At 39.7% G+C, this 16,454-nt stretch overlaps 2 non-coding genes across 2 annotated transcripts; both read right to left on the reverse strand.

Moving 5' to 3' along the window:
* Positions 1 to 11,776: 11,776 nt before the first annotated feature.
* On the reverse strand, positions 11,777 to 11,858 carry trnas-uga (transfer RNA serine (anticodon UGA)). The gene has a single exon. It is a non-coding gene; the product is annotated as a tRNA-Ser (tRNA).
* An 818-nt stretch (positions 11,859 to 12,676) lies between these two features.
* On the reverse strand, positions 12,677 to 12,758 carry trnas-cga (transfer RNA serine (anticodon CGA)). Its single transcript has one exon. It is a non-coding gene; the product is annotated as a tRNA-Ser (tRNA).
* Positions 12,759 to 16,454: the final 3,696 nt, after the last annotated feature.

Here is a 16,454-nt window from a genome sequence, read left to right on the forward strand (position 1 = left end):
ACTAGGCAGGAGTGTGGCTACATGTACCAGCAGACAGAGCAGCAGTCCTTGTGTGCTCATGGTGAAGGTGGCACGACTGTGAGCTGATGTCTTTCTGCTGTTTACATCCTAGTACACAGTCCCTCCCTCCTGCAACACTTCACTTCCTGTCAGACTAACCCAGCTGCTACAGAAGCAAGTCTATGCTATACTGTATATTAGAACAGGGTGAAACACACCCTGCTACTTGCATAGCAGTTTGATTTGTGAGTAGCTGTTAATTCACGTGGTGCAATCGTTTTTATTAACAGTTCATTACTGCAGCCTCCTCATTCAAACCCTGAGTCCACACCTCACTGATCTGCTTTCTGATTGCATCTTTGACAGATTTCTGTTCTGGCTTGTGCAGCTACAGGTCTGTTGCAGTGAATGGATTAGTAAATTAATTGGTTGGTCTTGAATTGTAAATGAATTGCTTGAATTGGCGTTTGTCTGTCATAGCGAATGAGCAGAAGAGTAACCTGGGGCTGTACATGGATGTTAATGATCAATACTTTGTACTGCAAAACTGTTAAATGAGATACAAGAATGGAACCAGGTTTGTTCTCCTGATGTTTGATTATGTGTGAGAATTTGAACATCATTCCTATGCCCACTCTGACTTCGTCTGCCAACAAGTAATTATTATTAGCAATTGTTTTCTTAAGATTGTGTTTGGCTTTGACTGATTGTGACTCCAGTGAATGCCCACATTTTACATTCATCACAATGATTGTGTGTGATATGGAAAATGACTGCTGTTTATTATTCATACTGATGGTTTGAGTGTACCTGTTATTTACATGCCATTATATTACATTCTCATTTTTCAAATGCAAACTGTGCTTCCCTGTACATAAATTCTCCAATCATACTAATTTCTAAAACAGTATAACCGTAAGCTTTGAAATGATTAGATAATACAATGTAATTGTAGAAACATTAACAAACAGAACTATTTTTAAAGACCTGACAAGCTGGGAGAAAGCATAGCAGAATACTGTACCTTAGAGCTCATGGTCAGACCAAAAAAAGAAAATTTATCTGGTTGCAATGAAGTCCAACTGATAGCACAGCAGTGGAAATAAATTTGAGAAAACTGTTTCCAATTCAATAAAAATATTTCCAATCTATGAAGTGTATTACAACTCTTATAGACAGGATTTGTTTTAGAGGAGACTAGGAGAGAGACTCTTGGAGATGGGGTGGGGAGACAGGTTTTTGTTTTGTGTGAGCTACAGTCTCACACACTGTGGGGCTCAGAGCACAGAAGTATGTGGCAGAGTCAGACAGAGCAGCTGCAGATATTTTCAGGTCGTAGGTCTTCTCTGTGCCTTTTGTGTTGAGTTCTGCAGAGAAACGTTTAAATCTTGGATCTGGAACAGAGTATGTACCGAGCATATGTTGTGGAGCTTGGCTGTTTTTCTGTATGTACCAAAACAAGCTTGGAGAACCCGTTGCCTCATACTGACATTGAATGGTGGTGTTTTCATTTTCTTTAACTAGAACTGGAGTCTGAGGCTGAGTCACTTTGTCAGCTTGTACCATACCTAGAGAACAAACAGAAGAAGGAAAATGCAATTAGTTTCATTTCCAAAATAGTTTAAACTAAAAGAAGTGCCTATGTATTGTTTAACTTGTAAAAGTTAAGGTAAAGTAAAATGTGATAGGAATTAATAGCATAAAACTACTAAACCTAACAAAATAACCAAAATGCCAGTTATTCCTTATAGCTATTGTACTGTATGTATAAATAGTTATACATGAAGGAATAACTGAAGAATTACAACCTACCTATAAACAGACAAATTAAAACAACGAAAAAAACATTCATTTCTTCTGTTCTGTGATTCTGAATGCAGTTATTTAACCTTCTAGTCAGTTTTGTGAGTAACTCTGAGAAGTATATGTTTCTTTTACCACCTACGACACACCCCACACTGCCCACCCCTTTCAGGAAGCACACAGGAGGGTGTTTCTTAACATCTCTCTAAAAAAGATTGTGATTAAGACTCCATTGCCTGCCATCTAGAGTCTGATTTTACACGTATACTGTGTAATACTCTCTGTGTAAATAGTATGTTCAAATTGCTTAATGACAGCAATATTATATGATATCATATGATGTTGTAATTTTAAGAAAATGCAGGCTACTGTTACTGGGATTTAGATAGATAGATAATACTTTATTAATCCCGTAGGGAAATTGATGTATTACAGCAGTCCAGCCCAAGACAAGCAAAACAGACATCAGAATAGTTATAAAACAAAAGACAAACTAGATAAATAAAAATAAATAAGTACATAGGTGTGTGCAAAATGTGCTGATCATAGTCACTGTAAAAACAATAAACAATAGTAATAATTTACTGTAAGGAGCCCAAACAGCTCAAATGTAATTACTGTATATAAATGCACAGTTAATGAATTTGTGAATTCTTTTTCAGGAACACTAAAGGTATCAGTTCAAATAGTCTGTCACGTAATGTACTGTATTAATGAAAACAACGTACAGTACCCTCCGAAATCTGGTTAGATAATTTCAGTAAAGTCTGTTGGTAAATTTGATTTTTCAACACCACGTAATTAATAGGAATGTTTACCTAGAAATAACAATAATAATTGCTTACAGTTATATTCAGTAGCACTTTTCTGGACACTCCACTCAAAGCGCTTTACAGGTAATGGGGACTCCCCTCCACCACCACCAATGAGTAGCCCCCACCTGGATGATGCGACGGCAGCCATAGTGCACCAGTAATCTCCCCACACACCAGCTCTCAGTGGGGAGGAGAGCAGAGTGGTGAAGCCAGTTCAGAGATGGGAATTATTAGGAGGCCATGATTGGTAAGAGCCAATGGGAAATGTGTCCAGCACACCAGGGTAACACCCCTACTCTTTTCAAGAAACACCCTAGAAATTTTAATGACCACAGAGAGTCAGGACCTCACTTTTACATCTCATCCGAAAGCCAGCATCTTTTTACAGTCTAGTGTCCCCATCACTGTACTGGGACATTAGGACCCACACAGACCGCAGGGTGAGTACAGGGCCCTCCAAAGGTCCCTACTGTGACACACCCACAAACCCGACATACAGTACTGTACGTTTGTGCACTGAAAGCTTTTATGTTTTGTTCTCCAAGTTCAAACACCAAAAAAACTTTCTTCACAGAAGTCTGTAAGGTATAATGCTAATGTTTCTATTTCTTATAAAATTATCTGTTGCTTTCTACCAACCGTGCTATGATTTATTTATACTATTGGGGATAGTATAGATGGAGTGTATTATACTGTATCAACTGATGGGGTATTACAGTATATTGGAATATGAATATACAGTACCTATGAAAGCACACTTTCAGTAGGGTTTAGAAATATGGTTCAATATGCTGTATGGTACACACTTCCTTCAAAGTTTTGGTTGTTGTTATATTTATTTTATATACATGTACAATATTTATTTTTGCAAATGGTTTAGCACAATACCGAATCTTCTCATTGCTAAAATATACGCGTTTCAATAGAAAATGATCAATAACATGAGAAATGTTTTTCGACAAGATGGAAATGAGTAATTTAAAAACTGCCTCATGCTCAGTTTTTGCTGAGCTCACACGGCTTCTCAGCGGCTGTGGGCCTCACAGCACAGAAGTAAACTGCTCGGTCCCTCAGATCCACCTTGTGGATCGCGAGTTTAGTTGAAGTTCCTTTGTCATCGCTGTCCATCTCGAAACGTCCAGAAACGCGACTGTAAGAGTGAACTAAGACCTCCGGGGACCGATTTGGTTGCTGCCTGTACCAGAATAACGGATCGTTAGTTGTTATGTTTTGAGTGCATGATATCCCTGCGTCTTCTCCCTCTGCTGCCTCGATGACAGGTCTCTGAAAGACTTGAGAGTCTGAATAGCGACCTGAAATGACAAGAAAAAACACAAACATTACAAACATGAAGAAAAGAGAGTAAAACATGAAGACAAAATTGGGGTTAGAAAAAATAATGTACCTACATATTGCAAGTAAACCAAGTACTACTTGTAGCTTCATTGTACAGTGTGTGAGCTGTGTTTCCCAGTAATGATGAGCAGAGACGTGTAAAGTCTTTAATGTGACCGAATTCGGAGCGGGAGGGGCTGCTGACGATTCAGGTTGTTGGTCTTCATTGATTGACACGACTCCTCAGTGTCATTCCTGGTGCGATCTGCATGACAGAGCGACGAATGTGCGCGAAGACTGTGTACAGTATTTAAACGCAGAAATTCACACTAATTAAAAGTACCATTAACTAAATTATTATTATTATTATTATTACCTAACAAGACATGACGTTTGCATTGTGAACGATGTCATTTTCAATATTGCATTGTCATGTCCAATACATGATAATAAAAACAAATTGTATTCTACTGCAAAAATCGCTGTCTTAAATGACTAAATATTTACTTAATATGGCTGGTTTATGTTTTAGATATAAAACTATAACATATATATATATACAAACATATAACATTTATTTATCATGTCATTCAATAACAGCTGTTTTAGATAAATTAACTTATCATTATATTTTATATTTTTACAATATTTTTTAATTTTCTTTTTAATGTTCAGCTTCTTTAATGTACGGTGTCTAGATGTACAGCATTTGTTTTCTTATTTTAACTATACTTATACTATACTATAACTATACTATCAGCAATTTCAGAACATTTTTTAAAATATTGCAGCTCCACCACAAGGCGGCGGTGTTGTACTAGTTTTATTAACGCTTTTGCCTCTTGTAACGTCAAATAAATATGGTTACAACTAGAAGTGAACATAGACGAAGGCACTGGAATCATTTATGTACCAGAGGCAGTCAGGATAAATTGAAATTCTCAGAAGCAGTAGGTCAGTCCGTCAGTGATACACTAATATATTGAGAGAGGTATTTCACAGGTGCAATATTTTAGGAGAAACTTTATCTAACAATTTTATCTTTATCTAAAAACAAAAATGTGCTCTCTCTTATCATGTTGTTAAAGCACAACCCATCTTTTCATAATCCATGTTGACTACTGTCCACTAAGATACAAATTATACATAGTTTAGTTCGAATGATTGTTTCCGGATATTTAATAGAAGTCAGACTTACTGCTTTAATATTAAAGGGTCAGTTCTGACACCCTTCTTGCGACATCCTGAGGAGTTGGAGGAGTTGTATAAATGCTTTCTGAATATCATCTCGTTGCCTTTAGAACAGTTAATAGGATGGTCCTGGAGATTTAATAATCCTGACTCTTTCTAGTATCTTAAACACCACTACCTCCTTGCTAATAATATGAAATTCGGAGCTTCCACTTTCTGCGTTCTAAGATGTTGTTGTTCATTTTTGTCCTTGTTGAACAACTCAAAAATACTCTTTAAGGACATCAGCTATTTCCCTTTCCTTGTGTAGAAGCTTACCACGATTATCAGGGATCCTTTCCATTATACAGGATTTCTTTCACTGTGTATTGCTGTTATAAATAGACCTTGAATATTTCGTTTCTCCCACACTAGCCAATCTTCATAGTAAAAGACCACGAGTCATATTTTAGTGACTGTTAATTACAGCTCCTTAGGGAATACTGTGAGGAGGAAAGATCTGTTACCATGGCGACGAGAAGAAAGCAGCATCTAAGTGAAAGCTAGAGAAGACACCTGGCACAGAACTGCCATTAAACTGAATGTGGAAGTTAATCATGTAATGAAATGTCTTGAGGGGGTATAAACTGTCTAAAGTTTACAGATGATGGCACAGAGAAATCTTGAAGGAGAAAGTATATTTGCTGTTAGATACGTCTGTGGTTCAAGGTGCTTTATTTACAGGAATCAATGAAAGGTTTAGTTTACATTAATCGTGTCTCAAACAGATGTGCACTGCATTTGTATAAAACAGTCATGAATTTACCGGAAATCTAACCACACAATCCATTATGGGAGGCTGACACTCTTGATAAAGACAAGAATCTCCTTTTGATCTCTGAGCTCTCACTGGAACTCAGCCCAGTGTAGGAGCCTGAGTTTTTGTACAGCTTCTCCATGACTCTTCTGCACTGTGCTGCTCTCAGAGCGCAGAAATAAACAGCTGAGTCACTCAGGCTGAGCTTGGAAATCGTGAGGGTGGTGGAGCTCCCAGCTACATCAGAGCTGAAACGGTCTTTAGCGAAGTCTGCAGTGTGATCTCCAGTCCATGTACCACCTCCTTTTAACAGAATGTATTGCAGTGGGATGTGAGGATACTGACGATACCAGTACAGACGATAACCAGCACTGCTTGTGGAGAAAGAACATTGAAGAGACACTGATCCCTCTTCCTCCCCAGAGACCTTTGGCTGCCGAGGAGAGATGGAGTCACAGCGTACAGCAGCTGAGAAAGAATGGAAAAAAAATCTAAAGTAATAGTAATAGTACTCAAAAGCAAATAATTACAATAATGATTAATGTATTATATGTGAAGAATACCTGGTGAGAAAAGTAAAGTAATACAAATCACCAATAGAACTTCCATTTGAAGAGTGAAAGTGTCACTGCTTAAGGCAGGAGGAGGTGTTTCTGATCCTGAGCCCTGTTAGAGAATGCAGGCAGACCTAGTTCATCCACAGTGTGTCTTTGTCACAGGTCTTCACTGTTAGCCAGTCAGAAGCCCAGCTTTCTCTTCACAGTCGTATGATTCATGAGAACAGCTGGTCTGACTTTGGGCTGTCTGCAGTAGCTGTTTATTGCATGATTGTTAAAAGCTACACAGCTTTTGCATTGTAACAGCACACATACTGTACTGTAAAAATATGACAACAACATAACAATGTTTCATCTTCTGTGGAGGAAGAGAAATAATTCACTTACAGTAAATTTAATTTACATAATTTAAATGTTTTTGTAAACAATAGTTTAACTATGATAAGGTATCTTTTTTTAGTTTATATAAAATAATTGACTTTAATTAAATTGACTTCAATGCTTTTGTTAAGTTTATACCATGTGATATCAATTTATTTATGATTTTGTTCTTGGAAAGAACCTGTGCAGAAAAACTAATTATTCAAATGTTTTTTTAAGTGGTAAATGTTCTCTCTGTCAAAATCTTCCTGTTTTCAGTGTTGAATACTTTTGCTTGAATTTTTCACTTTTGCACTTGGTTATTAATTTCATTTTTAACCTTCACAATGTCCCTTGGTTTCACATTGTCAGTCCCACTTATCAAACTCAAATCCCCACACAGTCTCCCATGTTTAGTACTTACTGTAAGAGATTCAGGATTCTTTGCCCTTTAGCCAGGGGGTGAACACTCACTTCCTGCAGGGACTGGTGTCTTCTGGGTTTTGTTCCAATCACAAGCTCAGTTACAGGTCTCATTATTTAATTAGCTGATTGCTTGTAACATGTCTAACCAGGCTTTGGAATTATTTATTGCTAAATGTATCTTTATTGAAGCCTATGTACTTTGAAAACATGTTAAGAAATATGATTAATATGTCTATTTTAGAAAATAATTAGATTAATTGAGTACTACTCAAATTGGAAAACAAAGTCCTCCTGGAACTGAATCTGTGAACCCTAATCTAATGTTTCCTTTTATTTTTACCCACATTGCATTCTTAAAGGATCAGGGAAGTCTGTTCATGAATTTCGTAGGTTTTGAGCCCACCTGCTGCTTTTCTACCCATTTCCCCTCAGTGATGAAAGCAAGTGAAACACCGGTATTTACTGTACCAGTCATCTATGATGTTTAAACTTTTTAGAATACTCAAGCCCCCTGCTTTGATCTGTCTGTTTGAGATAGAGAACATCAGTCCTGTTCCAGAACAGGCACGTGCTCTGCTGGTGTCTATTCTGACTTTGTAGTTGTTTAATTGAACCAAATATGATCTTAATTAGCCAATGTGATTGATGCACTCTTGATCCAGCAGAATTGAGAGTAAAACCAGTACTTTATTTGCCTCACCAGAGATGGAGAGATGTGTCCATACAGTATAGAGTAACTGCCAGTAACCCAGAAATCACAACCAGCAAGGGATCAGGCTTTGTTGGATAGTTAACTCCAAAAGCTCAACACACTCAGCTTGTGCAGAGTTCTGCTACTCAGACAGAAGCTATGAAAAACAAGTTTTTGGAAGAATTGGTATTTATTTTTAAGAATCTTTTTAGTGAGTATAAGAAAAAAGGCAGGAGACGCTAAGCAAGGTGCAGAGTTTAACATGAGATTAGGTTTTCAGGGCTCAAAGTGACTTAGTTAACCTGAATATAATGAGAACTTTCATGAGTTTTAGCACTGACACAATAAATATTTTAAAAATGATAGTTTCTTCGTTTTTTACACTGTGATTATGGATTGCATGAAAATGAATATTCACTAAGCTGTTTTTGGTGTTTGTCTAAAGTGGCAGATCAATTGTTTTTGCTAGCTGTTTTCTCAAAAACACGAAAAGATAGGTACTGCACAAAACATAATGAAAATGAAGATTCTACATTTTAGTTTAGCATGGTGTAACCACAATCACAGCAGCAATCTAACCACAGTATTGTGGCAGTTTGTAACTTGACAAAATAACTTAGAATCCACTTTCATCTTCCAAAACCCATTGAAACGCAGCCAGTTTTTAAGGAAGGAGTTTTCGTTCAGCCTCTCTATGTCTCTGTGACACTGTGCTTCCCACAGAGCACAGTAATAGATGGCTGCGTCTCCCAGGGTAAGACCTGTGATGGTGAGTGTGGTGGAGTATCTTTCTGCAGCAGAACTAAAACGTCTTTTAGCGAAGTTTGCAGTGTTAGTACCACTATTAGAACGGGCTCCTTTTTGCAGTATGTATTGAAGTGGCTGGTCTGAAGACTGACGGTACCAGAAGAGATAAATGTAGTTACTGCTGGAATCATAAGAGCAGGTCAGAGTCACTGAGTCCCCTTCATTCCCAGAGAGATCTGCCTCTTGAGAGGTGATGGAGTCACCAGCTGCCATGACTGGAAAAAATATATATTGTAGAAGTGAAAAGGAAAGCAAAGAAAATTGTTTTCTCAATAACAGTGTAATAACAATAATCACAATCCTAGAGTACAGAAGAAACACTACCTCCACTGATGATGAAAATCAAAATGTAAAGTGGTTTCTCCACGAAGAGGTAAATGATCTGCATTTCTCTGCTGCCCTTCTGCTTTTCTGCAAGACAGCTGGTTTCACCTGAGTCTGCAGAGTTTCTCTCTCGAGGGTAAAAAAATCACATCTATAAAAACCACACAGGAACTTCCAGTGACGTGCGCTGTCAGAATGTGCTCTGTCTGGAAGAAGGCGTTTCTAGTGACAGTTCTCTTGTGAAGTACATTAACTCTGCAGCTCCATTTTTAGAATGTAAGAGTGGGCAAAACCGATACTGCATGTCTGTTATTACATTAGACTCTTGGTTACTCAGGTCTACTGAAGACACATTGTCTTTTGCTGCGAGCCCATCTGTAAAAGTGATTTATGAATATTTATGAATAGAACGTTGTTAAGTCTTTGAGTGATGAATGAGTGTTTGTACTCTTTGGATACTTTTGTCCAGACCTTTGGAGCTCAGTGTTGGGGATAGCGTCTCTATTTTCAACGTGAACACATGAAGAATGGGAATGTGGCAGGAGAATTAAAGTTAAAAATTGGATAGGCAACATTTTGGTTTAAGAACAGGTGAAAACCAGCAGTTACCTTAAAGAAAAACCTGTAACTGTCATGGATGTCGGAAGGGACGAACCGTGGAATGGCAGGAGAGCGGAAAAAGACCCATATGCGTAGAGGTGGGACAGGGGTTAGCCCGGGCTCAGCAGTTCAGGAGTTGTATAGAAACCTATGCCCTCAGGCAGCAGACGAGGGGCGACCTGGTGCTAGGCGGATCTCAGGACATCCGAATGTCAATGCTGAGCAAAGAGGAATGAGTGACCTGGAAATATGTAGCCCCAGACAGAGAGACACCAGAAGGACAGCAAAGCATAGGAAACTAGGGACAGGACAGAGTAGGAGCGCCCTCTGGCTGCAGAGGGTGTGATAGTAACATTGTTTATCCTGCAATAAAACAGCTGACCATCACCACATAATACAAAATGATCAACATGTTACTGTAAAAGTGTTACAGGAGAAAACACTTTGTTTTATTTAAAATATATAATAGCCCAGTCATAAACATGAATTCAAAAATGCTAAACAAGGGGGAAAGAGATTATATTTTGTTTTGACCGAAAGGGTTTTCTTTTCATTCATATATCAGACGTAAACAGCTGATTTCTAGTCTTCATTGTAACAGCGATCTTCTTCCCCAGTCTGATACATGAGCACTGACAGCAGAGCAGCTGTGTCTGTGACTGGAACTGAGGGTTTTTGTCACATCTCCCCATAGAGCTGAAACACTGTGCCTCCACAGCGCAGAAATAGGTCCCTGAGTCTTCCAGCTGAGAGCTGCTGATGTTCAAAACCCCAGAGCTGCTGCTCTTATCCAGTGAACCACTGAACTGGTTCTCTGTGCTCTTGTCTCCTGCTATGACCAGAACATTTTGTGGACTGGTGTTGGGCTGCTGTCTGTACCAGTGCATGTAGAAGACATTAGAGACGGTGAAGGTACAGTGGATGGTTACTGCTTGTCCTTCAGTCTGGGTCACAAAGGGTGTCTGCGATACTTGTTCTTGAGAGCTCACATCTGTCACACAGAGAGATGCACACATGAATTCATCATTACCTTTTACAAAGACTTCAGTTTTGCTACATGACCTCCAAAATGATACCCAGACAAGGTCAAATATACTAGAGCACACAGTACATTAAGTATGATATACGTCTCAGCTAGCAATTTTATAATGACTAACATTGTTAACATAATGTTAACATAATTGTGGATACAATTAGCATCTTGGTTTGTGATAGTACACCTCTTGTACATTTTATTTCCAAATGTAGATTGTGAAAATATGTTTCATATATAAAGAGTAATTTACATTATAGTCATATCTCTAACGCAGAACTGATTTTACTGTGCAGGTGAGAAGGAATGGAAGTGACAGTAGTGAATACTTACAGTGTAAGAGCAGGGCTGTGTGCAGCAGCAGACAGAACAGTCCTCTGCTGTGCATGTTGAAGTCGCTGTGGAGTCAGAAAGACGTGTGTGCAGTACTGTCTCCAAACTGCTCATCACACCATGTAGTCACTCCTATCTCCTGCTCATTGTTTCCTGTCTGAACATCTGAGTGCAGTCATACAGTAGACCAGACCATGCATATTTTAGATACATTTCCTTGGTGAATCTTGCTTTGTTTTTTGTATTTTATAGAAACTGAAATAGATCAATATCCCCATCAAAAATTCACATTTGTAGAGAAGTGACTGTGCTTTTCATTGTCACCCCTGTCTAAATGATCGTTTTTAGAATATTCTGTTTCATTAGATCATTGTTTCTGTTTTTATTCAGATATATTTTTTTCTGCATGAAAGTACAACAGGTGGCACATCATATATTAGAAATAATGATGGCATAGTGCTCTGAAATTATTGTTTTATCTTCCAGTGAATACTGGCAGTGTCTTGTTTAGAAGAATTGGTTACGTCACAGGAGACTAAACTAAACACTATGAGTTTCAACAAGCTTTTACGCACTTAACCAGTCATCAGGGTAACGGTTTGAAGTGGTGCCAATCCATTGAAATTACCCCGATGTCCGCTAGTCTTTCAACCCCGTCCTGTCGTCGAGGTCGTTCAAAAAGCACCGCTTGGCGGTACGGCTTTGCGTAGTCGGCAGGATTCGAACCTGCGCGGGGAAACCCCAATGGATTTCAAGTCCATCGCCTTAACCTCTCGGCCACGACTACGTGCTGATCCGGTTCTCTGCTCGGGTCTTTGGGAGAATCACTTGAATTCAGCCAGCAGACGTCGACTTTCTGGAACGCATGAATGACACCCGTCCCTCCTTGCTTTTACATCACTTGAGCTGAAAAGATTTTTTAAAAAAAGACACGACACCCGCTGTTTCCAGCACCTGGTTCAGGCCCCTTGCTTCGAGTCACTGTGCGCTCCTAGAGAGAAGCCGGCGAAACACGGAGATCGGAGGTTGTTTCGCCTTAAGTATTGTGCCAAGAAACATAACACGGTATAAAGAGTAAACTGGAGCAGCTTTTGGCGAAAAGACGGGTCTGCAAAAGACCGCGTCCCACTCTGTCACCCGGGCTGCACCACAGCAGCTGTCCCAGCACGCATCAGCACGGGGGCTTTCGCCTGCTCCGTTTCCGACCTGGGTTGGTTCACCCCTCCTTAGGCAACCTGGTGAGCCCAAGCTCCCTCGGGCTCACCATATTGATGCCAGTGACGCTGCGGACCCCCGATCAACACAGCCCACCGCAGAGCTCCCGAGCGCAAGCGGTCCTGCGGCCTCAGCCTCCCGGCAGCTGGGATTACAGGCGTGCGCCACCACGTCCGGCGAGGAACATTGTCGCTCTTTCTCTGATCTTCATGTGCTTTCAGCCACGTCCAGGGGACAGCTCGGTGTGTGACACGACTACGAAAAAAAGTAATGTTAGAGTGGAAAAGGGAACGGAGAAAAAGGAAGGCACCGCCACACGCCAACGAAACCAGCAAGGCACAAAACTCAAGGAGTGCGCTGAAAAACCAGCGCCAAGCCAACAGCCCTCCTCGTAGTCGGCAGGATTCGAACCTGCGCGGGGAAACCCCAATGGATTTCGAGTCCATCGCCTTAACCTCTCGGCCACGACTACACCTGGAGAAAGAGGCGCCCCTTTGCGCTCTGCAGATGGGGAGAATTGCTGTCATTTAGCAAATACGCGTCGCACGATTGGAATTAGAGCGTCAATCATCCCCGATCTTTTTTTTCCATTATTCGCTCCAGCGTCCAAGAAATCACGAAGCACACTCGCAGTTTTCAGCCCTTGATTAATTCAGAAGCTACAGTATGTTGATGGTTGCGACAGGCTATGTAGTGAAAGGTATGTAATTGCAGCTGACCTTCCACTAGAGGCCGCTATAATGCCTTTTAACCACCTGAAAATCGTCACGGTGGTGATTAATTAGTAAAGAGTTTAGAAATGCACATTCCCACATGGTTGTTAATCAGTATTTAAGCATATAAAGGGCATGCTTGTGGAGTTTGTGGTCTGAAAGGCCTAAAAAAAGCTCTTGAGGATAGTTTGTAAAGCAGGTTTAGTTAGCTGGAATGAAATAACCTGATAATGTTAGGCTTCCTTGTGTTGGTGACACCGTTATGTAGCTTCAGCTAGCTGGTGAAAGCAAGTCAATTTTACGCTGCCTACTGAATTAGCTGTGTGCTCCACTCTTGACAAATGCAGGACAGCGGAACATTTAATCCTTCATCTGCTCATGCAAAAGCTGTAGTAAATCATCAGCCTTATTTCATTTGAGCATGAATTACAGCTCATTATGGAATACTAACAAGAGGGGAACACAACCACAATGGTTATAGGAGCTAAACAATGTGGGAGTCAGTAGGACATACTGTAAATATAAAAAGCACAATAAATAGTTGCCTACAAAAAAACTGCCTGGTACAGAGATGGTCTGATTAAAGGAGGTCGAAACAGTTACAGGGAACTTGATGTATCCCAGTCCAGAAGTCCATACGTTTTGAAAAATTCTTGGATAAGAGTATACAGTACATTACTCATTTCTCAAAAACAAAAGACTTACTCTCTTCTTCCAGACATGCAAGATCAGATTTCAGAAGCTTTTCAGAGAGACAGACAGGGGATTTTCATACAATATTTTAGCAATAGAGTCTTAGTAGGCAGCAATTCCTGGATGTCTCTGGGTAGTTCAAGAACACGCAGTAACAGAAACGGAAGATAACAGCCAGTGAGATAATAAAATAGACCCTGTAGTTTCTGGCAGGTGTGCTCCTGGTCCCCCTGCTGTTTTATTTGCAGGATTCAATGAAAGATTGTGTGTATATTAATCACGTCTCAAACAGATGCACACTCTCCCCCCAGAAAGCGGTTTTTCGTTTACTAGAAAGCTAACCACACACCTCAGTATGTACAGTATGGGAGGCTGACACTTGATAAAGACAAGAATCTCCCTTTGATCTCTGAGCTCTCACTTGAACTCAGCCCAGTGTAGGAACCTGAGTTTTTGTACAGCTTCTCAATGACTCTTCTGCACCGTGTCCCTCTCACAGCACAGAAATACATGGCTAAGTCGCTCAGGCTGAGCTTGGAAACAGTGAGGGCGGTGGAGCTCCCATCTTCAGCAGAAGTCATACGGTCTTTAGCAAAGTCTGCAGTGTGTTCTGCACTTGCTGCACCGCGGACTTTATACAGAATGAACTGTGGTGGTCTGGGAGTATACTGCCGGTACCAGTACAGTGCGTATACAGAACTGCTTGAGGAGTAAGAACATTGAAGAGTCACTGATCCCCCGTCTTCTCCAGAGACCACTGTCTGCAGTGAAGAGATGGAGTTGCAATGTACAGCAGCTGAAAAAGAATAGAAAAAATTCTACTATGTTATTATAATAATAGGCTCAACAGCAGACAATAATTACATTATTGATAAATGCATTACATTAAAAAAAACTACCTGTTAAGAAAATTATAGTCATACAAATCACTGATAGAATTTCCATTTGAAGAGGTAAAATAACACCCCTGAAGGCGGAACAAAGTGTTTACGATTTGAAAAGTTAAATCTGAGTCCTGTTCGAGGATGCAGGCAGGCCCAGTTAATCTGCAGTGTCTTGGTCACATGTCTGCAATGGTAGCCAATCAGAAACTCCAGCACTCGCTTCACTGCTTTACTGTATGTTTCATGGTAACAGCCGGTCTGACTCTGTGCTGTCTGCTGTAGCTGTTTGTCACTGGTTTGATCATAAACGAAGTACCATTTCTATTGTAACAGAACTCAGAGTGTCTATTGTAAGAATATAGCTATTCCAAGAACAATTAATAATAAAATGCATTGTTTTAGTACTTTCTGCTAGAATGATGCACAGCCACTGCATGGATAGGAGCTACAATGAGAACTTTATATTGGATAGGCACTTGACTGAAAAGTCAAACCATATTCATGAGCTATTATATCCCTCACTTGCCATGTTTAACATACAGTACAGTACTTTGACCACTTTTCCTGAGAATGGGCATGGATTCTTTTTTGTCTTCATACTGTATTTACTAAACTGGACTGGAGCACTGGAGATATGTGTACAGTATAGAAGTAACTGACTCTCACTACCAGCCGATCTGACTCATTGGAAACACAAAAGCTTGGCTTGTATACAGTTTTGATACACAAGAAGCTATGAAAAATACATTTTATGAATAATTAGAATTGAAAGAAGCCTTTTAGGAAATATGAATAAAGAAGGCATAAGCTGAGGAATACTGTAAACACATTACACAGGTTTTAACATGAGGTTTGATAGACTCAAAGTTACTTAGTTAACTTGAATATAATGAGAACTCTCCAATACCAGCAGTGTTCACAAGGTTCAATAACTAAAAAAATACATTTAATTCAACATATTAAGCTATTTTTATAAGCACTAACAAAATGTTTTTTTAAATTCTAACACCCCACAGTATAATATTGTATTCTCTACATTTCTATCCCATGATATTGGACTGGAGTTTTTCTATATTGGCTATCCGTTGTTTTTGTTAGTTGTTTTCTCCAGATGTCATTTGTACCTAGGCTCTTGAGATAATTGTTTTGCTAAAAAAATAGTGAAATCATTCATAAATACTAAACAAAAGGGGAGATTTTATTTGACACAAAGAGGCTTTCTTTTTCTTGATAACTTAATCAGAATCAAACGGCTGATTTTTCAGAAATACTAAACAAGGGGAAAGAGATGACATTTTGATTTGATTAAAAGGGTTTTTCTTTTATTCATAAATAAGAATCACATGGCTGATTTTTCTAGTCTTCACTGAAACAGTGATGTTCTTCCCAAGTCTGATACCTGAGCACTGACAGCAGGGCAGCTGTGTCTGTGACTGGAACTGAGGGTTTTTGTCACATCTCCCCATAGAGCTGAAACACTGTGCCTCCACAGCGCAGAAATAGGTCCCTGAGTCTTCCAGCTGAGAGCTGCTGATCTTCAAAACCCCAGATCTGTTCTGTTTGTAGTGTGAACCACTGAACTGGTTTTCTGTGCCTGTTTCTCCTGATATTAATAAAACTTTCTCTGGGCTTTGGTTCGGTCGCTGTCTGTACCAGTGCATAGTGTACACACTGGCTGTTGTGTACTGACAGTGGATGGTTGGTGTTTGTCCTTCAGTCTGGGTCAGAAAGGGATCCTGAGATACTTGCTCTTGAGATCTCACACCTGTCACACAGAGAGGACGAGTTAGAAAAACCCTTGAAAAGCTACTGTATTAAAACTTTACAATTTTCAGGACTTCAGGCTTCTACAACACCCCTAAAAAGATGCACTACAAC

Source organism: Lepisosteus oculatus, chromosome 27, assembly GCF_040954835.1.
Source record: "Lepisosteus oculatus isolate fLepOcu1 chromosome 27, fLepOcu1.hap2, whole genome shotgun sequence".
In the NCBI taxonomy this organism is placed as follows: Eukaryota; Metazoa; Chordata; class Actinopteri; order Semionotiformes; family Lepisosteidae; genus Lepisosteus; species Lepisosteus oculatus.